Consider the following 21430-nt stretch of genomic DNA (forward strand, 5'->3'; position numbering starts at 1 on the left):
TCCACTGCCACAATGTGATGAAAAAAAACACACACGAGGCTATTATCCCACTGCTCTTCAGTATACCATGAACTGCAGGGATTTGTGTCTATCCCGCTTACAGTTCCACTTAACACTTGCAGCTCTCTGGCGCCCCCCTACTCTCAGGTCAGATTAGGTACTGCACCTGGGGTAATTAGTCGCCAGAAAGGCTGCCTGCTATGTACTGGCTATTGGGCGCACTGCAGCAATGCGATAACTACTCCCACTCAGGCAGGAACAATAATTATCAAGCCGCAGTCGCTACAGTGACCCCCCCAAAAAGCCGGCACACGGTAAGCTGCCACCAGCTCCGATCAAACAGGTCCGGAGCTAACCCCCAAAATAGTAGCGTAATTCCCTTCAGAGACAGGGTACGGTTTAGGGCAGGAAGAACAAACTAGTATTAAATATTATACTCCATAAATGATTTTTAGGCAGTGTTTATAAAATATTTTACAAAGATGTTACAAATGAGACAATTGCAAATATGTACAAGGTAATTATGAAAATAAAAGGATTAAAGGAAGAAAAGGTAACACTCACATATTCTCAGATCATTGCATTGCAGGCTAGGCTAGGAGAGCTTTCCATCTATCCCAGTGCATTGGCACTCGCAGTCTGGTCGCTTCAGGTAAAAACTCACAACTCCCCCCCTGGAAGCCTGCCAGCAACTTTATAACCTACAGCCTGTGACCTCACAGAAAGGGCTGGCTTTTCCAGATCCTCCTACCTTTCAGTCTGAGTACTTGAATACAAATTGGTCTAATGCTTATAACTCCGTTCCAGTACATATCAGAATCATATCACACCCAGCATTCAGCTTGTATTAACATGAGCTTTCTTATGAGATCAAATATGTCCTATTATTTACAGAGCAATCCCTACTTCTTCCCCCGATGGAGTTAGACGACTGTGTTTAGAGTGATGGGTAGATGCTTCGATGGAGATCAAGAATATGTATTTATCATTCTACTATCCTAAATAGTTTGTCTAATATCTCACAATAACAGAACAAAGGACCGCATGGTTCTAGAAGTTTCTCTAACAGTTCCTGCTAGTACAAATTTCCCTTGCAGCTATGCCAGTCGTAAATACCTTTCGTCAATAAAACTCCCCCACAAGGCAAGCTCTTCTACACAGACAGATCGAAACACAGGGAAGGAAAGAGAAAAAGAGAGAGGGGGGTTTTAGCCCCCGCATGCTAGCAAGAAACTAACTTATGATATTTCATACCATATCGTGACACCTCCCCCTTTTGGCGTGCGCTACGGCGGCAGAACCTCTCGGTATGCCTCCATGCGCACCTCCGTGGGTTCACCCTGGTGGGAGAGTCCATCTGCATTCCCATGCTCTCTGCCCGCTTTGTGTTTAATGGTGAAGTCAAATTGCTGAAGGGCAAGGCTCCAGCGCAGCAACCTGCCATTGGTTCCACACATGGTGCTTAGCCAGCGCAGAGGGTTGTGGTCGGTCACCACGGTGAAGGTGCGACCGTACAAGTAGGGCTGCAAGCGCTGCAGGGCCCAGACTATGGCCAGGCACTCCTTCTCAATGGTGGAGTAGGCCACTTCCCTCGGCAAAAGTTTCCGGCTCAGGTACAACACGGGGTGCTCTTGGTCCTCCGAGTCAACCTGGCTGAGCACAGCACCAAGGCCAAACTCGCTGGCGTCGGTCTGTACCAAGAACGGTCGACTGCTGTCGACTGCTTTCAACACAGGGGCGTTGCACAGTGCTGTTTTCAACGCCTGGAAGGCCCCCTCACAGCCATCTGTCCAGTTGACGATGTGGGGTAGCTTCTTCCTGGTGAGGTCCGTCAAAGGTTTTGCCAGGCTACTATAGTGCTGCACGAAGCGCCTATAGTACCCTGCAGTGCCCAGGAAGGACATCACATGTTTCTTGGTCCTGGGAGTGGGCCAGTTCACGATCACGCCCACTTTGTCAGGCTCTGGTTTTAGGGTGTTTCCGCCTACCCGGTGCCCCAGGTAGTGAACCTCCCTCATGCCCATCTGGCACTTTCCCGGCTTGATAGTCAGTCCTGCTCGGTGAATTCGCCCGAGCACCTCCTCGAGATGCTGCAGGTGTTCATCCCAGGAGGGACTGAAGATGGCAATGTCATCTAAGTACGCCACGGCGTACTTCTCCAGTCCCTGAAGCAGGAGATTGACCATCCGCTGGAAAGTGGCAGGGGCATTCTTCATGCCGAAGGGCATGACCGTGGACTCGTACAGTCCAAAGGGCGTGATAAAGGCGGACTTCTCCTGCGCCTCGGGGCTCAGGGGAATCTGCCAGTATCCGCGACTCAGATCCATTATTGTCAGGTATTTTGCGCCCGCTAGCTTCTCAAGCAGCTCTTCGATGCGCGGCATTGGGTGCGCGTCAGAGGCTGTAATGGCATTGAGCCCCCTGTAGTCCACGCAGAACCGGGTGGTCCGGTCCTTCTTTGGCACGAGAACTACAGGTGAGGCCCACGCGCTCTTTGACCGTCGAATCACCCCCAGCTGTAACATCTCATCGATCTCCTGGCGCATAATCTGCTGCACCTGGTCAGAGATTTGATAGGGTGTTCGCCGTAGTGGGGCGTGATTCCCGGTGTCCACCTCGTGGACGGCTAACTCAGTCCTTCCAGGCCGGTTGGAGAACACGACCCGGAAGGGTTCCAGCATGGTTTGCAACTGCAACCGCTGTGGTTCATCTAGCGAGGCGCTTACCTCCACGTCCTCAATGGACCCACGGGCCTTGGCTTGGGCCAGCATGTCCAGGAGGGTGTCTTCCTCCCCTTCTTCAGGTGCGCTGCAGACCGGTAGGACGAAAGGTTCACGTTCGTGATGAGCTTTCATCATGTTGACGTGAAAGGCCTTTCGCCTACCCCGAGTGTGGTCAAGCGTGACCACATAGGTGACCGGGTTGAGCTGTTGGTGGACGACGTACGGGCCCTCCCAGGCTGCCTGAAGCTTATCCGTTGGTACAGGAACCAGCACCCACACCTTTTGACCCACGTGGTAGGTCCGCTCCCGGGCGTTCTGGTCGTACCAGTGCTTCTGATCAGCCTGAGCCTGCGTCATGTTGTCATGCACCAACTGCGTCAAGGTCTGCATCTTGTCACGGAAGCGCATGACATACTCCACTATGGACACTTCAGAAGGGTTCGGCTCCTCTTCCCAGGATTCTCTTACCAACCCAAGGGGTCCCCGGACTCGCCTGCCGTACAGGAGCTCGAAGGGGGAGAACCCCGTCGAGGCCTGCGGAACCTCTCTGTAAGCGAATAGCAGGTGTGGGAGGTACCGCTCCCAGTCGCGCCCTTGTGTCTCAAACAGCATGCGTAGCATCTGTTTGAGGGTACCACTGAAACGTTCACACAAGCCATTGGTCTGTGGGTGATACGCACTCGATACCAGGTGCTTCACCTGCATTTTCTTACAGAGAGCCTCCATTAGGTGAGACATAAATTGGGTCCCTCGATCAGTAAGCATTTCCCTGGGAAATCCTACCCATGAAAAGATGGCCAACAGGGCATCCGCCACCTTATCTGCCCTAGTTGACGACAGAGCTACTGCCTCTGGGTACCGGGTAGCGTAGTCTACCGCAGTAAGAATAAATCGCTTTCCAGAGCTGCTGGAGACGGCCAGCGGGCCCACAATGTCCACCGCAATCCTCTGGAAAGGCTCCTCTATCACTGGCAAAGGGATCAGGGGAGCCTTAAGAGCAGGCCCCGCCTTCCCCACTCTTTGACAGGTGACACAGGAGCGGCAGTAGTTTGACACATCTGTCCCCATCTTAGGCCAATAGAAGTGTTGAGACAGCCGGGCCTTAGTTTTGCTGATCCCCAAGTGTCCAGCTAGCGGGATCTCATGGGCAATCCGCAACAACTCACCCCGGAATTGCTGTGGGACGACCAGCTGTCTTTCCCTCAACCACTCCTTTTGTGATTCTCCGGGTACTGTCTCCCGGTACAACCTTCCTTCTTCCCAGAACACCTTCTCCTTATCAGTTTCAGAGAATGACGTCCCGGCGAGTTGTCTCAAACTCTCTAGGCTCGCATCTGTGTGCAGAGCGGCCTTAAACTCCTGGCTAGGGGAAGCCAGAAGTGACGTTAGGGTCCCTTCCCCACGGGAGCCCTCTGGGACCTGTTCTGGGTCCACCTCTGGTTCAATCATACTGATGACTGAGGAGGGTCCGGGAGGCAGACAGTTATCTGCGTTCCGGGCACTCTGACTGCGGGTGACAGCAGCTACGTAGGCTGTCTCCCCGGGGATTTCTACAGACCCAACAGCCGACGCTGCTATGGGCTCTACCTCCCCATCCACCCCCATTACCTCAGGAGCATTGCTACTTATGGGCCAGTTACCTTCCTCGGTGGCACTGGTCAATTGCATGGCATCACCTTCCTCACGGTTCCCATGTATTTCCCCATTTCCGGTAGCACCGACACTTGCCCCTACTAGGGGTTCCTCAGCCGTCTCACTCCGCAGAGCGACGTGGCTGAGCACTCCTGTACCTACGGACACATCAACTTTCATAGAAACAGCGTTATCAGGTACAGTTGGCACAGGTACAACATTTTCACCATCAATCCTAGGGAAAAAATGGTTAACAGATGCATCATTACAAGATAAAGCATGGTCAGGTAACACATGCGATTTCCCATCATCATCATCATCATCAGGGTTAACGTTACCCTTATTAGCAGATTGGGGAGGGGTGTCAGGGACGTAGTATGCAAACAACCTCCCCAAATCAGTCCCCAACAAAACATCAGTGGGCAAATTATCAGACAGCCCCACTTCTTTCACCCCGCTCCCGGCACCCCAATCAATAAAAACCCGGGCCATCGGTAAGGGACAGCTGATGCCCCCAATCCCAGTGACAGTTAGGGTTTTCCCCGGAATGATTTCTTCAGGGGCCGCCAGTTCGGGTCGGATGAGGGTTCGTTCAGCCCCGGTGTCCTTGAGGCCGGTAGCAACACGACCTCCCACAGTGACGGGCTGTACGTTGTCACACACCCTCCCAACCACACCACCCACCAAAAGAACAGCTGCATTAGGCCCTGGGGCCTGGGATGAGGGGTTCTTCTGCTTGGCTGGACATTGGTGACTGAGGTGTCCAGTCTGCCTGCAGTGGTAACACTGGCGAAGTTCGGTGGTAGGTCTGGTGCTGTTGGCCACGGGGACAGGACCTCTGGTGTGTTGGCTGGCAGGGGTACTGGCGTTGGATGCAGGCTTACCCCCTCTCCAGCTGGAGGTGACTGGCTTCCGCACTTCCGATCTACGGTTGGCCTCATAGGCATCGGCAATCTGCGCTGCTTTCGTCACGTCTTTGGGTTCTCTGTCCATCACGAACTGTCGCACCTCAGTTGGGCAAAGACGGAAGAACTCGTCTTTGATCATCAGGTCTCGCAGCTGCGCAAAGGTGGTCACTGACAGTCCTTGGGTCCACTGGTCAAAGTGGGTCCCCAGTCCATGCACCACATCACTGTAACTGTCGTGTGGGCCACGTTGGAGGGTCCGAAACTTTTTACGGTACACCTCGGGTGTAAGCTGGTACTTGGCTATCAGAGCCTGCTTGATGGCCTCATAGTCACCATCTTGTTCTTGAGGGAGTGCAGCAAACGCTTCCAGAGCTTTTCCTCTCAGCCCTGGTGTCAGATACCGTGCCCATTCTTGTGTAGGCAGCTGGTACTGCCTGCAGGCTTTCTCAAAGGCCCGCAGAAAAGTGTCCAAGTCCCCATCCTTTTCCATAACCGGAAAGTGGTCGGGCCGGGGCTTTGGTGTCTGAGCGCTGCTGGGCTCACGGCTCTGAGGCGACCCCTGCATTTGCAGTTGGGCCATCTGCAGCTGGTACTCCCGCTGCGCTTGGGCCTCTCGCTCGGCTCGCTGGGCCTCTCGCTCTGCTCGGGCCTCTCGCTCGGCTCGCTGGGCCTCTCGCTCTGCTCGGGCCTCTCGCTCGGCTCGCTCTTGGTATTGCTGGATCAGCTGCAGACGTCTCTCTAGGTCATCTGCGGGGCATTGTTGCAGAGCCAGCTGCAGGAGGAGGTCTGCGCCCCCTTGGTTGCCAGTAGGGCCCGTATTCTGCGGTTGGACCTCTGCGGCAGCACCATGTTCGCTTGTGCCGGCTTCTGCGGCCTCTGGGCTCTGTGAGTGGTCTAGAGCGGCTTCCCATTGCATCAGGGCTGCGACCAGTTCGCTTTTGCTTTTGCTTGCATAGTCAATGTGCTGTGACTTGCATAAGGCAACAAGGGTGTCTCTGGTCTGCTGTTCATAGAAGGCTTCTCCTAGCCCAACCATGGTTGCCAAATAAAAGAGAGAATAGAAAAACAAAGAGAAAGGGAGGGGATAATTACCAGTACACAATTGTCTCACAACTAATAAACACTGAGTTCGTTCTCCAAACTTATTTGCGCAGAGTTCTCGCAAGAACTTTCTGCAAGTTTTTAGTGAGAGGAATGATTGCTCAAACCAAATCACTAATGCTCTAATATCCCACCGCACTGCCACCAATATGTCACGATTCACACCGTGACTGTCACCAATTGTCAAGATCCCTTAGCCGCTGCCCACAATATGTCACGGATTGGGGTGACTTTAGACCAGCAGACGGCTATCACATGTGCAGGGGGGCTTATCCTAGTTATCCCTCCACTGCCACAATGTGATTAAAAAAAACACACACGAGGCTATTGACCTCTTAGTTTACAGCAGGGGCTTATTTTAGGTATCCCACTGCTCTTCAGTATACCATGAACTGCAGGGATTTGTGTCTATCCCGCTTACAGTTCCACTTAACACTTGCAGCTCTCTGGCGCCCCCCTACTCTCAGGTCAGATTAGGTACTGCACCTGGGGTAATTAGTCGCCAGAAAGGCTGCCTGCTATGTACTGGCTATTGGGCGCACTGCAGCATCGCGATAACTACTCCCACTCAGGCAGGAACAATAATTATCAAGCCGCAGTCGCTACAGTGACCCCCCCCAAAAAGCCGGCACACGGTAAGCTGCCACCAGCTCCGATCAAACAGGTCCGGAGCTAACCCCCAAAATAGTAGCGTAATTCCCTTCAGAGACAGGGTACGGTTTAGGGCAGGAAGAACGAACTAGTATTAAATATTATACTCCATAAATGATTTTTAGGCAGTGTTTATAAAATATTTTACAAAGATGTTACAAATGAGACAATTGCAAATATGTACAAGGTAATTATGAAAATAAAAGGATTAAAGGAAGAAAAGGTAACACTCACATATTCTCAGATCATTGCATTGCAGGCTAGGCTAGGAGAGCTTTCCATCTATCCCAGTGCATTGGCACTCGCAGTCTGGTCGCTTCAGGTAAAAACTCACAACTCCCCCCCTGGAAGCCTGCCAGCAACTTTATAACCTACAGCCTTTGACCTCACAGAAAGGGCTGGCTTTTCCAGATCCTCCTACCTTTCAGTCTGAGTACTTTGAATACAAATTGGTCTAATGCTTATAACTCCGTTCCAGTACATATCAGAATCATATCACACCCAGCATTCAGCTTGTATTAACATGAGCTTTCTTATGAGATCAAATATGTCCTATTATTTACAGAGCAATCCCTACTTCCCCCGATGGAGTTAGACGACTGTGTTTAGAGTGATGGGTAGATGCTTCGATGGAGATCAAGAATATGTATTTATCATTCTACTATCCTAAATAGTTTGTCTAATATCTCACAATAACAGAACAAAGGACTGCATGGTTCTAGAAGTTTCTCTAACAGTTCCTGCTAGTACAAATTTCCCTTGCAGCTATGCCAGTCGTAAATACCTTTCGTCAATAAAACTCCCCCACAAGGGAAGCTCTTCTACACAGACAGATCGAAACACAGGGAAGGAAAGAGAAAAAGAGAGAGGGGGGTTTTAGCCCCCGCATGCTAGCAAGAAACTAACTTATGATATTTCATACCATATCGTGACACGGAGCAAGAAAGAAGTTCCAGCGCTCCGAAGCCAGAAAGCAAGGCCCTGCCGGAAAGCGAGGTGCTGCAAGCAGAGATGACAGCGTCGCAGCACAAGGCCCCGCAGCCAGCGTTCCAGACCCCAGCGGAGACGGAGCAGACCAGCACCGGAGGAACCGCATCTGAAGCAGGTAGGAAGAGCCACCCTGCCCTGACGACCGACACCACTCCAGTGACTGCTAGTACCACAGCTGCTGACTCCGTTCCAGTGACTGATCTTGCAGCAGCCGCTACCTCTGCTGCAGCAGATGCCCATACTCAAGCTGCGCAGACCTCCATCGCTGCGCATGATTTAATCGTACATGAAAGACGGATTAACGGCGTTTGTCCAGCACTGGGTGTAACCCTGGACCTCACTTTGCCCAGGCCAAGAAGGGTTAAGTGCCAGGTGCAGCCCTGGAAGCCGTCCAACTAAGCCTCGGAAACCTGAAACTGTAAATAGTTAACTGTTTATTTCCTTGCTATTTTGCTGCTAAAACCCGTCCTGGGTTAACTCTTAAAGGGATCCCTTTGTTTACCAGGGATCCCTATTGCTTTTTATTTTTGCTTTCACTTTCATTTTTGCTTTTTTGTTCCACAATGTTATAAGAACTGCCGTAATCATGAACAGTGCATGATACAAACTTCCTGTATATAGTTTGCACCTTATTAAAGGCGCTTCCTACTGGTTTTACTTAGAAAGAGACTCTTTGCGAAGATACCGCACCGGAGCCTTTGCTGAGAATGGACTGGTAGTCTGAGAAGACGTACTACCTCAGAAAGACTTGATCCTCTCTTAAAGGGGATGCCAAAAGTGTACTTATGAGTGATACTGTTTTAGAACAGTAATGTGATGACAATGCTTAAAGAGAAAATGATAATGTTTACATGTAGAAGTTGTATGTAATGGTTTAGTTAATTGTACAAGAAATCTTGATAATGTTCTTTAGAAGGAAGTGTGAGAGCTGGAAGAAAGGTGCAGTAGGCCCGTAGGGGTAGACATAGTGTCCTGCATAGTCGGTAGTAGGAAAGTAAAGATGGAATTTAATGTTCTAGAAAATGTTTGATAATGTTGACAAGCAATGGGGATAGAAGGTAAACCCTGAGTCCTCCATAGTAAGTTAGTTATTGTAAAGAAAGAGTTATGTGTTACAGAGGACAGAAAGTGAACCCGTAGGGGTTAGGTAGCGAGTCCTCCTAGGAGCCATACGTAGATGGCTCAGTGCTTCTAAAATTGAAAGTAATGTTATGTTCTATACTGTGTATAGTAGTTGAAAAGGCAGTAGGCCCTGGCTGAACGGGGCGGTCCTGTAATAGAAAGGAGAGGCAGTAGGTCTGGTGCCGATAGGACAGGCGGTCCTGCAGATTTAAAGGAGGAGAATGAGAAAGTTAAAGTGCCCTATAATGTGATTATAGGAAGGTCTTTAGTGGATTTAGAGTGTGAGTCCTTAAAGGCAATGTTAAATTATTGTTCAACAATTTTGCACTTAGTAGAATACCCGGTTGGGTAACAGGAGTTATTTATAGCCTGTAATTTATAATGTTAACCATGTTTGTAACGTTCAAGTGTTCTTACCTCCCATAAAGGGAAGCCTGTTCAAGTATACTTATTGTTATTACACTCAACGAAACTGTATGTCTTTTTGCTAACTTGTATTGTTGTTTTCTTCCCAGTCCCGGAGTACTGTGTTTAACCAGGGGGGAGTGCAGCGCCCCAGAGTCCTGGTCGTTGCAGTACTGTGGCTCCGCCACTATGGGGAGCCATGGTGCGTCCGATGGCACTGAAGGAGTTCATCTGATCAGGTATCACAGACACCAATACATTTCACAGCTGGGCCTCCGGGGGGAGCTAAGGGTTCTATTCATTAGGCCACTCCCCACCATAGTGGGTAAACTGGGGGTCAGGCAGGAAGTTAGATCAGAAAGCTGACTGGATTGGACGAAGCAACACCTGGTGGCAGAGGGTGTTGTGGAGGAAGAGACAGTAGGGTCTCTGTCAGGGGTGGGATCCTGACAGAGGCTTGGCATTGAAAAGAACGTAACGGGTCCGCGCCAGCTCCGGGAAGCGGCGGGACCCAAGAAAGGACTAGAAGCGAGATAGATTGTGCTGAGTGAGAAACGAGATCAAGCAATAGGAGAATACCAGTAGGGGTCATGCTGTAAGACCAGAGCAACACCCTACTGAGGCGCATTACCGGTGGCCGGAATGCCGAGGGAGTGGAATAACATTCAGCTTCAAGCAATACTCCAAACAGCGGCAGGGCAGTCAGTCTCAGGCGGGCTGTCTCACCTAAATCACCTATGAAGTCTTGGGAGGCAATTGCGGGAGAGGGGCGACTCTAGGGTCCCGGAAGAACTCCAGGCCTACCCGACAAACGGGTGCCGTTCTAACTGTGACATCAGGAAGGGACGGATGATTAGCAGAAGATCAGTTAATCGAGTTGTTGTGAGGGAACTTAAGAAACAGACACAACAGTTGTGGGGTACTTTCCGTAAGCATAGCAGGGAAGGACTACAACACATAGCGCTAAGAAGGAAGGCACCGATTTCCACCTGTGAAGAGAACTCTGGAGGTGCCATTGGACCGGCCGGACTTGCGCAGCCTGGTGAACCGTATTCTGGACTGAGGACTCAGAGATCTTCAGTAAAGAGGTAAAGAGACTGCAACCTGGTGTCCTCGTTATTTACCGCGACCTGCACCCCACAACTGCACCGTTACAACACCACTTATTGCACCGGACGTCCCCCACTGACAGACAGGGCCACGGACCGGGTCTAGCCACCGTGACAACCCCAGAACTGATAACTCAGAGGCCCGGCTCCGGGTACCCCTCGGCCCTGCGGCGGTGTGGGGGCGCTCCAACTTGGCGTCACGAACAGGATCTACTTAAGCCTGAAGAATCAGGTCATGTGTGCCTTGGAACTGTGATTTATCGTGCTTGGACTGTGCTTTATTACAAGGACTGTGTGTTGCCACTTGCCGCCAGAAGTTCCCGCCAAAACCGCCGCCATTACAGCGCTAAGGAGAGCGCAGGAGAAGAAGAAGGGCGTGGAAGTGGGCGTGAACAAGCTGAAGAACGCAAAAGACAATGGGCGCCCAGTCTAAATATCTCGGCCCCTTGAGGACGTGTCCGTCAGCAGCCGAGATCCGCCTCCTGATCCTTAATGGTGAGCAGAGACAACGAAAACGGAACCGCCCACGAAGAAGAGAGCGGGAAAAGGACCAGGAAGAAGGAGCGAGCAACATGGAGGCCGCCATGGCCAGCCGCCCGGAGCCGGAGCGTGGGGTCGGAGCCGAGGATTCCCCCAGCTACCCGGAGAGGCACCGCAGCCAGACCTCCACAGTTGATGCTGACCTCCTGCAGACCGGAGCGGACGGGCTGATCCATCAACCCCGGCGGATGCAGCTGAGCACTGAGGCCGGGTGGAAGAAGACCATCATCGGGAGCCTCACCAGACATCTGTCGGCAGCCTCGTCTGGTCCGGAGCAAGAAAGAGGTTCCAGCGCTCCGATGCCAGAAAGCAAGGCCCTGCCGGAAAGCGAGGTGCTGCAAGCAGAGATGACAGCGTCGCAGCACAAGGCCCCGCAGCCAGCGTTCCAGACCCCAGCGGAGACGGAGCAGACCAGCACCGGAGGAACCGCATCTGAAGCAGGTAGGAAGAGCCACCCTGCCCTGACGACCGACACCACTCCAGTGACTGCTAGTACCACAGCTGCTGACTCCGTTCCAGTGACTGATCTTGCAGCAGCCGCTACCTCTGCTGCAGCAGATGCCCATACTCAAGCTGCGCAGACCTCCATCGCTGCGCATGATTTAATCGTACATGAAAGACGGATTAACGGCGTTTGTCCAGCACTGGGTGTAACCCTGAACCTCACTTTGCCCAGGCCAAGAAGGGTTAAGTGCCAGGTGCAGCCCTGGAAGCCGTCCAACTAAGCCTCGGAAACCTGAAACTGTAAATAGTTAACTGTTTATTTCCTTGCTATTTTGCTGCTAAAACCCGTCCTGGGTTAACTCTTAAAGGGATCCCTTTGTTTACCAGGGATCCCTATTGCTTTTTATTTTTGCTTTCACTTTCATTTTTGCTTTTTTGTTCCACAATGTTATAAGAACTGCCGTAATCATGAACAGTGCATGATACAAACTTCCTGTATATAGTTTGCACCTTATTAAAGGCGCTTCCTACTGGTTTTACTTAGAAAGAGACTCTTTGCGAAGATACCGCACCGGAGCCTTTGCTGAGAATGGACTGGTAGTCTGAGAAGACGTACTACCTCAGAAAGACTTGATCCTCTCTTAAAGGGGATGCCAAAAGTGTACTTATGAGTGATACTGTTTTAGAACAGTAATGTGATGACAATGCTTAAAGAGAAAATGATAATGTTTACATGTAGAAGTTGTATGTAATGGTTTAGTTAATTGTACAAGAAATCTTGATAATGTTCTTTAGAAGGAAGTGTGAGAGCTGGAAGAAAGGTGCAGTAGGCCCGTAGGGGTAGACATAGTGTCCTGCATAGTCGGTAGTAGGAAAGTAAAGATGGAATTTAATGTTCTAGAAAATGTTTGATAATGTTGACAAGCAATGGGGATAGAAGGTAAACCCTGAGTCCTCCATAGTAAGTTAGTTATTGTAAAGAAAGAGTTAATAATGTGTTACAGAGGACAGAAAGTGAACCCGTAGGGGTTAGGTAGTGAGTCCTCCTAGGAGCCATACGTAGATGGCTCAGTGCTTCTAAAATTGAAAGTAATGTTATGTTCTATACTGTGTATAGTAGTTGAAAAGGCAGTAGGCCCTGGCTGAACGGGGCGGTCCTGTAATAGAAAGGAGAGGCAGTAGGTCTGGTGCCGATAGGACAGGCGGTCCTGCAGATTTAAAGGAGGAGAATGAGAAAGTTAAAGTGCCCTATAATGTGATTATAGGAAGGTCTTTAGTGGATTTAGAGTGTGAGTCCTTAAAGGCAATGTTAAATTATTGTTCAACAATTTTGCACTTAGTAGAATACCCGGTTGGGTAACAGGAGTTATTTATAGCCTGTAATTTATAATGTTAACCATGTTTGTAACGTTCAAGTGTTCTTACCTCCCATAAAGGGAAGCCTGTTCAAGTATACTTATTGTTATTACACTCAACGAAACTGTATGTCTTTTTGCCAACTTGTATTGTTGTTTTCTTCCCAGTCCCGGAGTACTGTGTTTAACCAGGGGGGAGTGCAGCGCCCCAGAGTCCTGGTCGTTGCAGTACTGTGGCTCCGCCACTATGGGGAGCTATGGTGCGTCCGATGGCACTGAAGGAGTTCATCTGATCAGGTATCACAGACACCAATACATTTCACAGCTGGGCCTCCGGGGGGAGCTAAGGGTTCTATTCATTAGGCCACTCCCCACCATAGTGGGTAAACTGGGGGTCAGGCAGGAAGTTAGATCAGAAAGCTGACTGGATTGGACGAAGCAACACCTGGTGGCAGAGGGTGTTGTGGAGGAAGAGACAGTAGGGTCTCTGTCAGGGGTGGGATCCTGACAGAGGCTTGGCATTGAAAAGAACGTAACGGGTCCGCGCCAGCTCCGGGAAGCGGCGGGACCCAAGAAAGGACTAGAAGCGAGATAGATTGTGCTGAGTGAGAAACGAGATCAAGCAATAGGAGAATACCAGTAGGGGTCATGCTGTAAGACCGGAGCAACACCCTACTGAGGCGCATTACCGGTGGCCGGAACGCCGAGGGAGTGGAATAACATTCAGCTTCAAGCAATACTCCAAACAGCGGCAGGGCAGTCAGTCTCAGGCGGGCTGTCTCACCTAAATCACCTATGAAGTCTTGGGAGGCAATTGCGGGAGAGGGGCGACTCTAGGGTCCCGGAAGAACTCCAGGCCTACCCGACAAACGGGTGCCGTTCTAACTGTGACATCAGGAAGGGACGGATGATTAGCAGAAGATCAGTTAATCGAGTTGTTGTGAGGGAACTTAAGAAACAGACACAACAGTTGTGGGGTACTTTCCGTAAGCACAGCAGGGAAGGACTACAACACATAGCGCTAAGAAGGAAGGCACCGATTTCCACCTGGGAAGAGAACTCTGGAGGTGCCATAGGACCGGCCGGACTTGCGCAGCCGGGTGAACCGTATTCTGGACTGAGGACCCAGAGATCTTCAGTAAAGAGGTAAAGAGACTGCAACCTGGTGTCCTCGTTATTTACCGCGACCTGCACCCCACAACTGCACCGTTACAACACCACTTATTGCACCGGACATCCCCCACTGACAGACAGGGCCACGGACCGGGTCTAGCCACCGTGACAACCCCAGAACTGATAACTCAGAGGCCCGGCTCCGGGTACCCCTCGGCCCTGCGGCGGTGTGGGGGCGCTCCAACTGCTCATAGAATCCCAAGGTTTGCAGCATCATCCCTACGCCGATGACACGCCGATCTACCTATCCGGACCTGACCTCACCTCCTTACTGACCAAAATCCCGCACTGTCTGTCTCATATCTCAGCTTTTTTTTCTGCTCGCTTTCTAAAATTGAACATGGACAAAACAGAATTCATCATCTTTCCCCCATCTCACTTTACCCCTCCACGAGAACTATCCATCAATGTGAATGGCTGCTCACTTTCCCCAGTCCCACATGCCTGGTGCCTCGGGGTGATCCAAGACTCTGCCCACTCTTTCAATCCATATATCCAAGCCCTTGCCTCCTCCTGCCGACTCAAACTCAAAAATATTTCCTGGATCCGTGCATTCCTTGACCAAGAAACCACAGAAACACTGGTGCATGCCCTTATCATCTCCCGCCTCGACTACTGCAACTTCCTACTCTCTAGCCTCCCTCTAGCACTCTGGCACCCCTCCAATCAATCCTACACTCTGCTGCCCGACTAATCCACCTGTCTCCCTGCTATTCCCCGGCCTCTCCTCTCTGCCAAGCCCTTCACTGGCTTCCTATTGTCCAAAGGCTCCAGTTCAAAACCCTCACAATGACCTACAAAGCCATCCACAACCTGTCTCCTCCATACATCTGTGACATGGTCTCCTGGTACTTACCTACATGCAACCTCCAATCCTCTCAAGATCTCCTTCTCTACTCCCCTCTTATCGCTTCCTCCCACAACACTCTCGCCTACCACGGAAACATTCAAAAAGAACTTGAAGACAAGCCTACAGCCTGCAGTCATCCTCAACCTACTGAACCGCCGCACAACCAGCTCTACCCTCTCCTAGTGTATCCTCACCCATCCCCTGTAGACTGTGAGCCCTCGCGGGCAGGGTTCTCTCTCCTTCTGTACTTGTGTGTGCCTTGTTTTGCGCATGTTTATTGTACTCGTCTATCTTTGCCCTTTACACGTGTAAAGCGCCATGGAATAAATGGCGCTATAAAAATGTCTAATAATAATAATAATGTCTTCAATATGGAGTCTGAGCACTGCACAGAAATCCCAGCCTCAACTGCTATCACTGAGGTTATGAAAGGCCATCTGAGGCAGATCCTGCTGCTGAATGTACAAATCCAAATCATCAGGTTCCACTGCCTCAGCTCCTGTGTTGTCACCGACAAATGATGTCCCTGATATACTCGATGGAGACAAGTTCGGCGACGCTGCAGCCATGGAAGCAGGTTTAGGTCATGTAGTCTGCTCACAGTAGTGCGGGGAACATAACACATAGGGTTGTCATGACATTTTCACATTATTTATGAAGGCCTCTCTATGGCATTACCAACGTGGTCTCCAGACTAATCTCCAGCCATCATTGCAAAAGAAACAAAAGCAGTGCTCATTACTTAAGAGAACAGACCTTCATTCCCACCTCTACTGCAGTCTTGTCCTGCACCATGATATCTATGAGAGTGATGGGAAGAGGTCAATGGACACTTGTAGCTGGACGTCCAGCTCGTAGCCCAATGTCGCGCAGATGCCTCCTGATGGTTGTGTAAATGCTGTGCGACTCCTGAGGCTCAGTACTTGTCTAATTTAAGTTGCAGTACAGATCACTACATGACATTCTTACAATCTGAGGAGACCATGTGGGTAACACCATGAAGAGGCCATCATGAGGGGATATTTCACAGATCCACCGATACTCCTGAAACAGCTTGGCACTACATTGATTTGGTGGTAGAACCTGTAGTGCAACCATTTCCTCAAACTGTTCCAGGAGTCATTTTTCAGCACAACAACCCCAGGTCGCATGTTACTATTCCTACTATTCTGAGCAGCCTCTAGGGTCTAAACCTGCTCCCGTGGCCACAACATCTCCGGACTTATCTCTATCGAGCACATCAGGGATGTCAGTGGTCGGTGATCACAGAGGAGCTGCCGGCAGCGTCTCGGGACTTGTCTCCATTGAGGACATTGAGGTTGTCAATGGTCGGTGATTACACCAGATCTGCAGGCAGCGTCTCCATACTTGTCTCCATTGAGAACATCGAGGACCTCAATGGTCGGTGATTACACAGGATCTGCCGGCAGCATATCCTAATGATTTATAAGGCTGGTTTCACACTTGAGTTGGGCAGAGCTGCGGAGGGCTGCACAGTTCCTCCATTAAGCCCCGCCCACTGTCGCACCTTTTCCATTCAGCTCCGCCTACGTCCGCATGCGTCCTGCGTACCTATCTTTATCATTGGGTACGCAGGCCATGCGAATGTATGTGGATGCCTCCACATGCATCATTTTGATGCTGCGCCGACCGCGACCAAATGCAACGTGTGTTTGGCGCATCATCAAAACGACGCATGCTGAGACATCCGCATACATTCTCATTATCTGCCTACCCAGGACACATGCCGACGTAGGCAGAGCTGTATGGAAGCGGTACTGCAGTGGGCGGGGATTAATGGAGGAACTACGCAGCCCTCGCAGCTCTGCCCAACGCAAGTGTGAAACCAGCCTTAATGTTTAAATTTTTTTACCATTTGCAGATCAATAACATCTCCGCCCTGTGATTTCCAGAATTCCACAACTTCTCCTTGTGTTGTTATTTCAATGTTGAGGAGTTTACAATATGCAAAAGACAGCTCTATCGGATCAATTTGATCTTATTATGCCCAGATTCCAATCTGTATGGCACATCTGGCAGAGTATAGAGACTTCCGAGATAACCAAGACCACAATACAACAGAGCACGGCACGTCTGAGAAGCACAACCACTGTCCCATACAGAATGCATATCTTGCAACTACAGTGGCTTGCGAAAGTATTTGCCTTCTTGGCTTTTTACCTGTTTTGTTACATTACTACCTGTGTTTAAATATTTTTGTAATCCGATTTGTGTGTGATACATCAGCACTAAGTAGTCTAAGTTGGTTGAAGTGAGAAAAGTATAGGCATAAAAATATGGGAATTTATGGGATTAAATAACTAAAAATTGTCACCCCTTTTGTGATGAAAACCCTAAAGATTTCTAGTGCAAGGAATTCCCCCTGTAAGTCCCAGGCTTAGTGACAGGACATCCCCCTATGCTGCAGCACCATTAACAAGGGGGCACCACTAACCAAACGGAACCAGGCACCATGAAGACCAAGGAGATCTCCAAACACCACCATGAAGACCAAGGAGATCTCCAAACACCACCATGAAGACCAAGGAGATCTCCAAACACCACCCTGAAGACCAAGGAGATCTCCAAATACATCAGGGACAAAGTTGTGGAGAAATACAAGTCAGGGTTGGGTTATAAAGAAAATGTCCAATCTCTGATGATCTCCCGGAGAGCCATCAAATCCATTATCATCAAATGGAAGGAACATGATACCACAACAAACCTGCCAAGACAGGTTGCCCCCCAAAACTCTCAGCCCAGGCAAGAAGGGCATTAATCAGAGAGGCAGTACAGAGACCAAAGATAACCCTGAAGGAGCTGCAGCGCTCCCAATCAAAGACTGGAGTATCTCTCCATACGAACACAATAAGCCGAACACTCCAGAGAGGTGGTGTCAATGGAATACCGCGACAGAGATGGGCCAGAAGATTTCAGCATCTGGTCACACGAATTCCTGCACTGATTAATAATAGTAGTTGTATTTATATAGCGCCAACATGTTCCACAGGGCTTTACATTTTAGAGGGGACTTGTATAGACAATAAAAGACATCACAGAATAACAATAATCACATAAATCACCAGATACAGGAGGAGTGAGGGCCCTGCTCGCAAGCTACAATCGGGGAGACATGACCGCGTATCGCCAATACTGGATCCTTTCCGTAGGTAACCTTCCACCTCGACTACCCTGCTCCCCTTAAACAATTCCGTTTACCCACCCTAGAAATTCACACGAACACATTAATTTATTTTTGGATAATTCGGCCACAGCGGCCATTTTATTAACAAACAAATACATGAATAACAACATGTAAACATTGTAAATGTAAAAAACCTAGAGGGGAGGGTTCCTGGAGCTAAAAAATCTGGCTCATAATAGGCAGAAAGCCTACCACAAAATTTTAACCAAAAAACACCTATTTACCCTCAGCCGTGACCACCAGCTCGAGGGCACCATGTAACCCTTTTCGGGCAAACCAACCCCAAAGCTCCCGAGGTAAACTCCCCGTCCAGAGCCCGTAACAAAAGCCAGATCAACCCTATAAGCATCATCACCAACTCCAAGAACCCCACCCCCCGCCACACACGCACAGCCCTGACCACCTCAGGCTCGTGAGTGCCCCAGCACCGCCAAAGCCCTTTCGACTCCTTCCTGCAGACCGAGGGCCCACAAATCCAAACCAATGTCATTGAGGTGCACTCCGTCACCCCTCCAAAAATTACCGATCCCAGACTCAAGTTCAAAATGTCTCACAGCAATAACCCCGTTCCGAGACACAAAGCTCGCCACCACCGTATTCAGCTTCACCCTGGCCCTGTTAATCCCTTTATGAGAACGGGCCTCCCACCACGTCCTCCGTGGCACAATGTCCGACCAAACCGTCTGTACTCCAGGAAAAGATACCCACAGTCTCATCAAATCATACCGGATATCCCGAATCAGTTCCCTGACTGGCTTTGCCCCCAAATCGTTACCTCCAAGATGAACAACCACAATGTCCGGGGGGCGATCCAAACGGGCGGCCCGGGAGAATTCCGGCAACAAACTACGCCACAACATACCCCGAAAACCCATCCAACGAATAACCACAGCCTCCCTACCAAAACCCAATTGCCTACCATTCGGCCTAGCATCAGCCCGGAGGGCCCCCCAGTAAACGAAAGAGTGTCCAACAGTCCAAGCCAGGAAGGGGGTCCGACCTGGAAAACATAACCACAATTAACACAACGCAAAAGCATGCCCCAGCATCATCGACTCAATGTCAAACGTAAGACAGATAACAATTTGAACTCCATCTGCCTATTTTCTTGATCACATCCGGACCTAATCCCAAACCATCGGCTTCGGACACGGCCCCAATTCTAAAAGAGTGTGACCCAAAATTATCCAGGTTAACACCCAGGAATCCCAAGCCTTTCTTCAATATCGCTACAAATTGGAAGCGCGACTAAAAATCCCCTTCTTGCTGTTGTAATAAAGGGCCTGACCTAACCCGGCACAAACTCCAATATGCTTCCAAACAGTGTTGCGGGCACATACCGCTACCAGCCACACTGCCCAACACTACCTTCTTTCCCCTACACAGCCGATCAGTCTTTGAACGCCTGATCCAAAAAGCGATACCACCATCCCAAAAATCCACATCTTCCGCTAAAAGACCACCCGCCTTGTCCTTGCTCGGGGAAACCAACTCTCCTAAACGCAAAGCGCCAAAAAATGCTAAAGAAAAGGCCAACCGAAACAGTACCGCCTCGAACTGGGAGCAACAAATGTAACCTAATGCTTCACCTAACCGCTGCAACATCCCAAAAGAAATGGGCCTACGCCTATCAAAAGTCACATTGCCCTTTCTAAAACCCTTCAATGCTTGCCGAATCACAAAATCCTTTGTAACATCCCTTAACCCTTGCAGCTGAAAACCGAAAGCCAAACCTGCAATAAACTTGTTTAACCTTGACACAGACCAACCCCACTCCACCACCTTACCCATCAGGGCCAATAACGCCATCGTCCTATCGCTGTCGGACTCAGCCGAGCCGCATTGGGCCAACCAACCTTCCCACATACCCCATGCCGCCGTATAATCTGACCATGTCCTGCTCGACACTGAAGCTTGGATCAATCGGCCTCCCCTTCCGCAACAATCTGCCACAAATGCGAAGGACATGCTGCTCCTGTCGCCTCCGAATCTGGAGCCAATTCCGGGAACCGTTCCCACTGCAGACGAGACAAAGCATCAGCTATAGTGTTTTGAACACCTGGCACATGCACCGCCGAAATCCATGCATTCAAATCCAAGCACTTCAAGACCAATTCCCTGACCAACCTGATTACTGGAGGGGAGGAAGAAGATAGGCTGTTAATCATGGACACCACGCTCGAGTTATCACAATGAAAACGTACGTGCTGGTCCCTAAAAATGTCGCCCCAAATGAACACCGACACCACAATGGGGAACAGCTCCAACAACGCTAAATTCTTGGTAAGCCCATTTTTCCGCCAATCTTCAGGCCACACACCCACACTCCATTTTCCTCCACAATAGGCACCATAACCAACTCCACCCGCTGCGTCCGTGTAGATCTCGCAGTCAAAGGCATTCAGATCCTCCCGATAAATAAGCGACCTGCCATTATAGTTCTCCAAAAAACGCTGCCAAACAAGAAGGTCGTCCTTATGCTCTCTACCCAGACGGATAAAATGATGGGCCAACCAGGCGCCCGCCGTAGCCCTGGCTAATCTGCGACAAAAAATCCTGCCCATCGGCATAATACGGCATGCAAAATTCAGGCGGCCAAGCAACGACTGCAACTCCTTCAGAGTTGTCTTCCGCAATTTTCCGATCCTGAACACCTCCTGCTTAAGCAACAACAACTTGTCGTCTGGCAACCTACACTCCATTTTTTCGGAATCAATCAAAATCCCTAAAAAACTCAAAACCATACAAGGGCCCTCCGTTTTATCCTGTGCCAAAGGAACACCAAACTGTCCGGCCACCCATTCCATGGTAGCAAGTAGATTCCCGCACACCGCAGAATCCGGTGGACCAACAAACAAAAAATCATCCAAGTAATGAATGACCGAAGGAACGTCCGAAACGTCTCGAACTACCCATTCCAAAAAAGTACTGAAAGTCTCGAACAATGAACAAGAAATCGAACATCCTATAGGCAAACACCTATCCAAGTAAAAACCACCCTCCCACCAACAACCTAACAAAGGAATGCTCTGCAGGTGTACCGGCAAAAGCCTAAACGCTGACTCGATATCTGTCTTCGCCAACAAGGCCCCTGCCCCATACCTTTGCACCCACTGGACAGCCGCATCAAATGACGTGTACACAACGGAGCACAACTCCTCCGCAATCCCATCATTAACAGAGGATCCCTTGGGATATGACAGGTGCTGAATTAGCCGAAAC

This window comes from Ranitomeya variabilis, chromosome 1, assembly GCF_051348905.1.
Source record: "Ranitomeya variabilis isolate aRanVar5 chromosome 1, aRanVar5.hap1, whole genome shotgun sequence".
NCBI classification, from domain to species: domain Eukaryota; kingdom Metazoa; phylum Chordata; class Amphibia; order Anura; family Dendrobatidae; genus Ranitomeya; species Ranitomeya variabilis.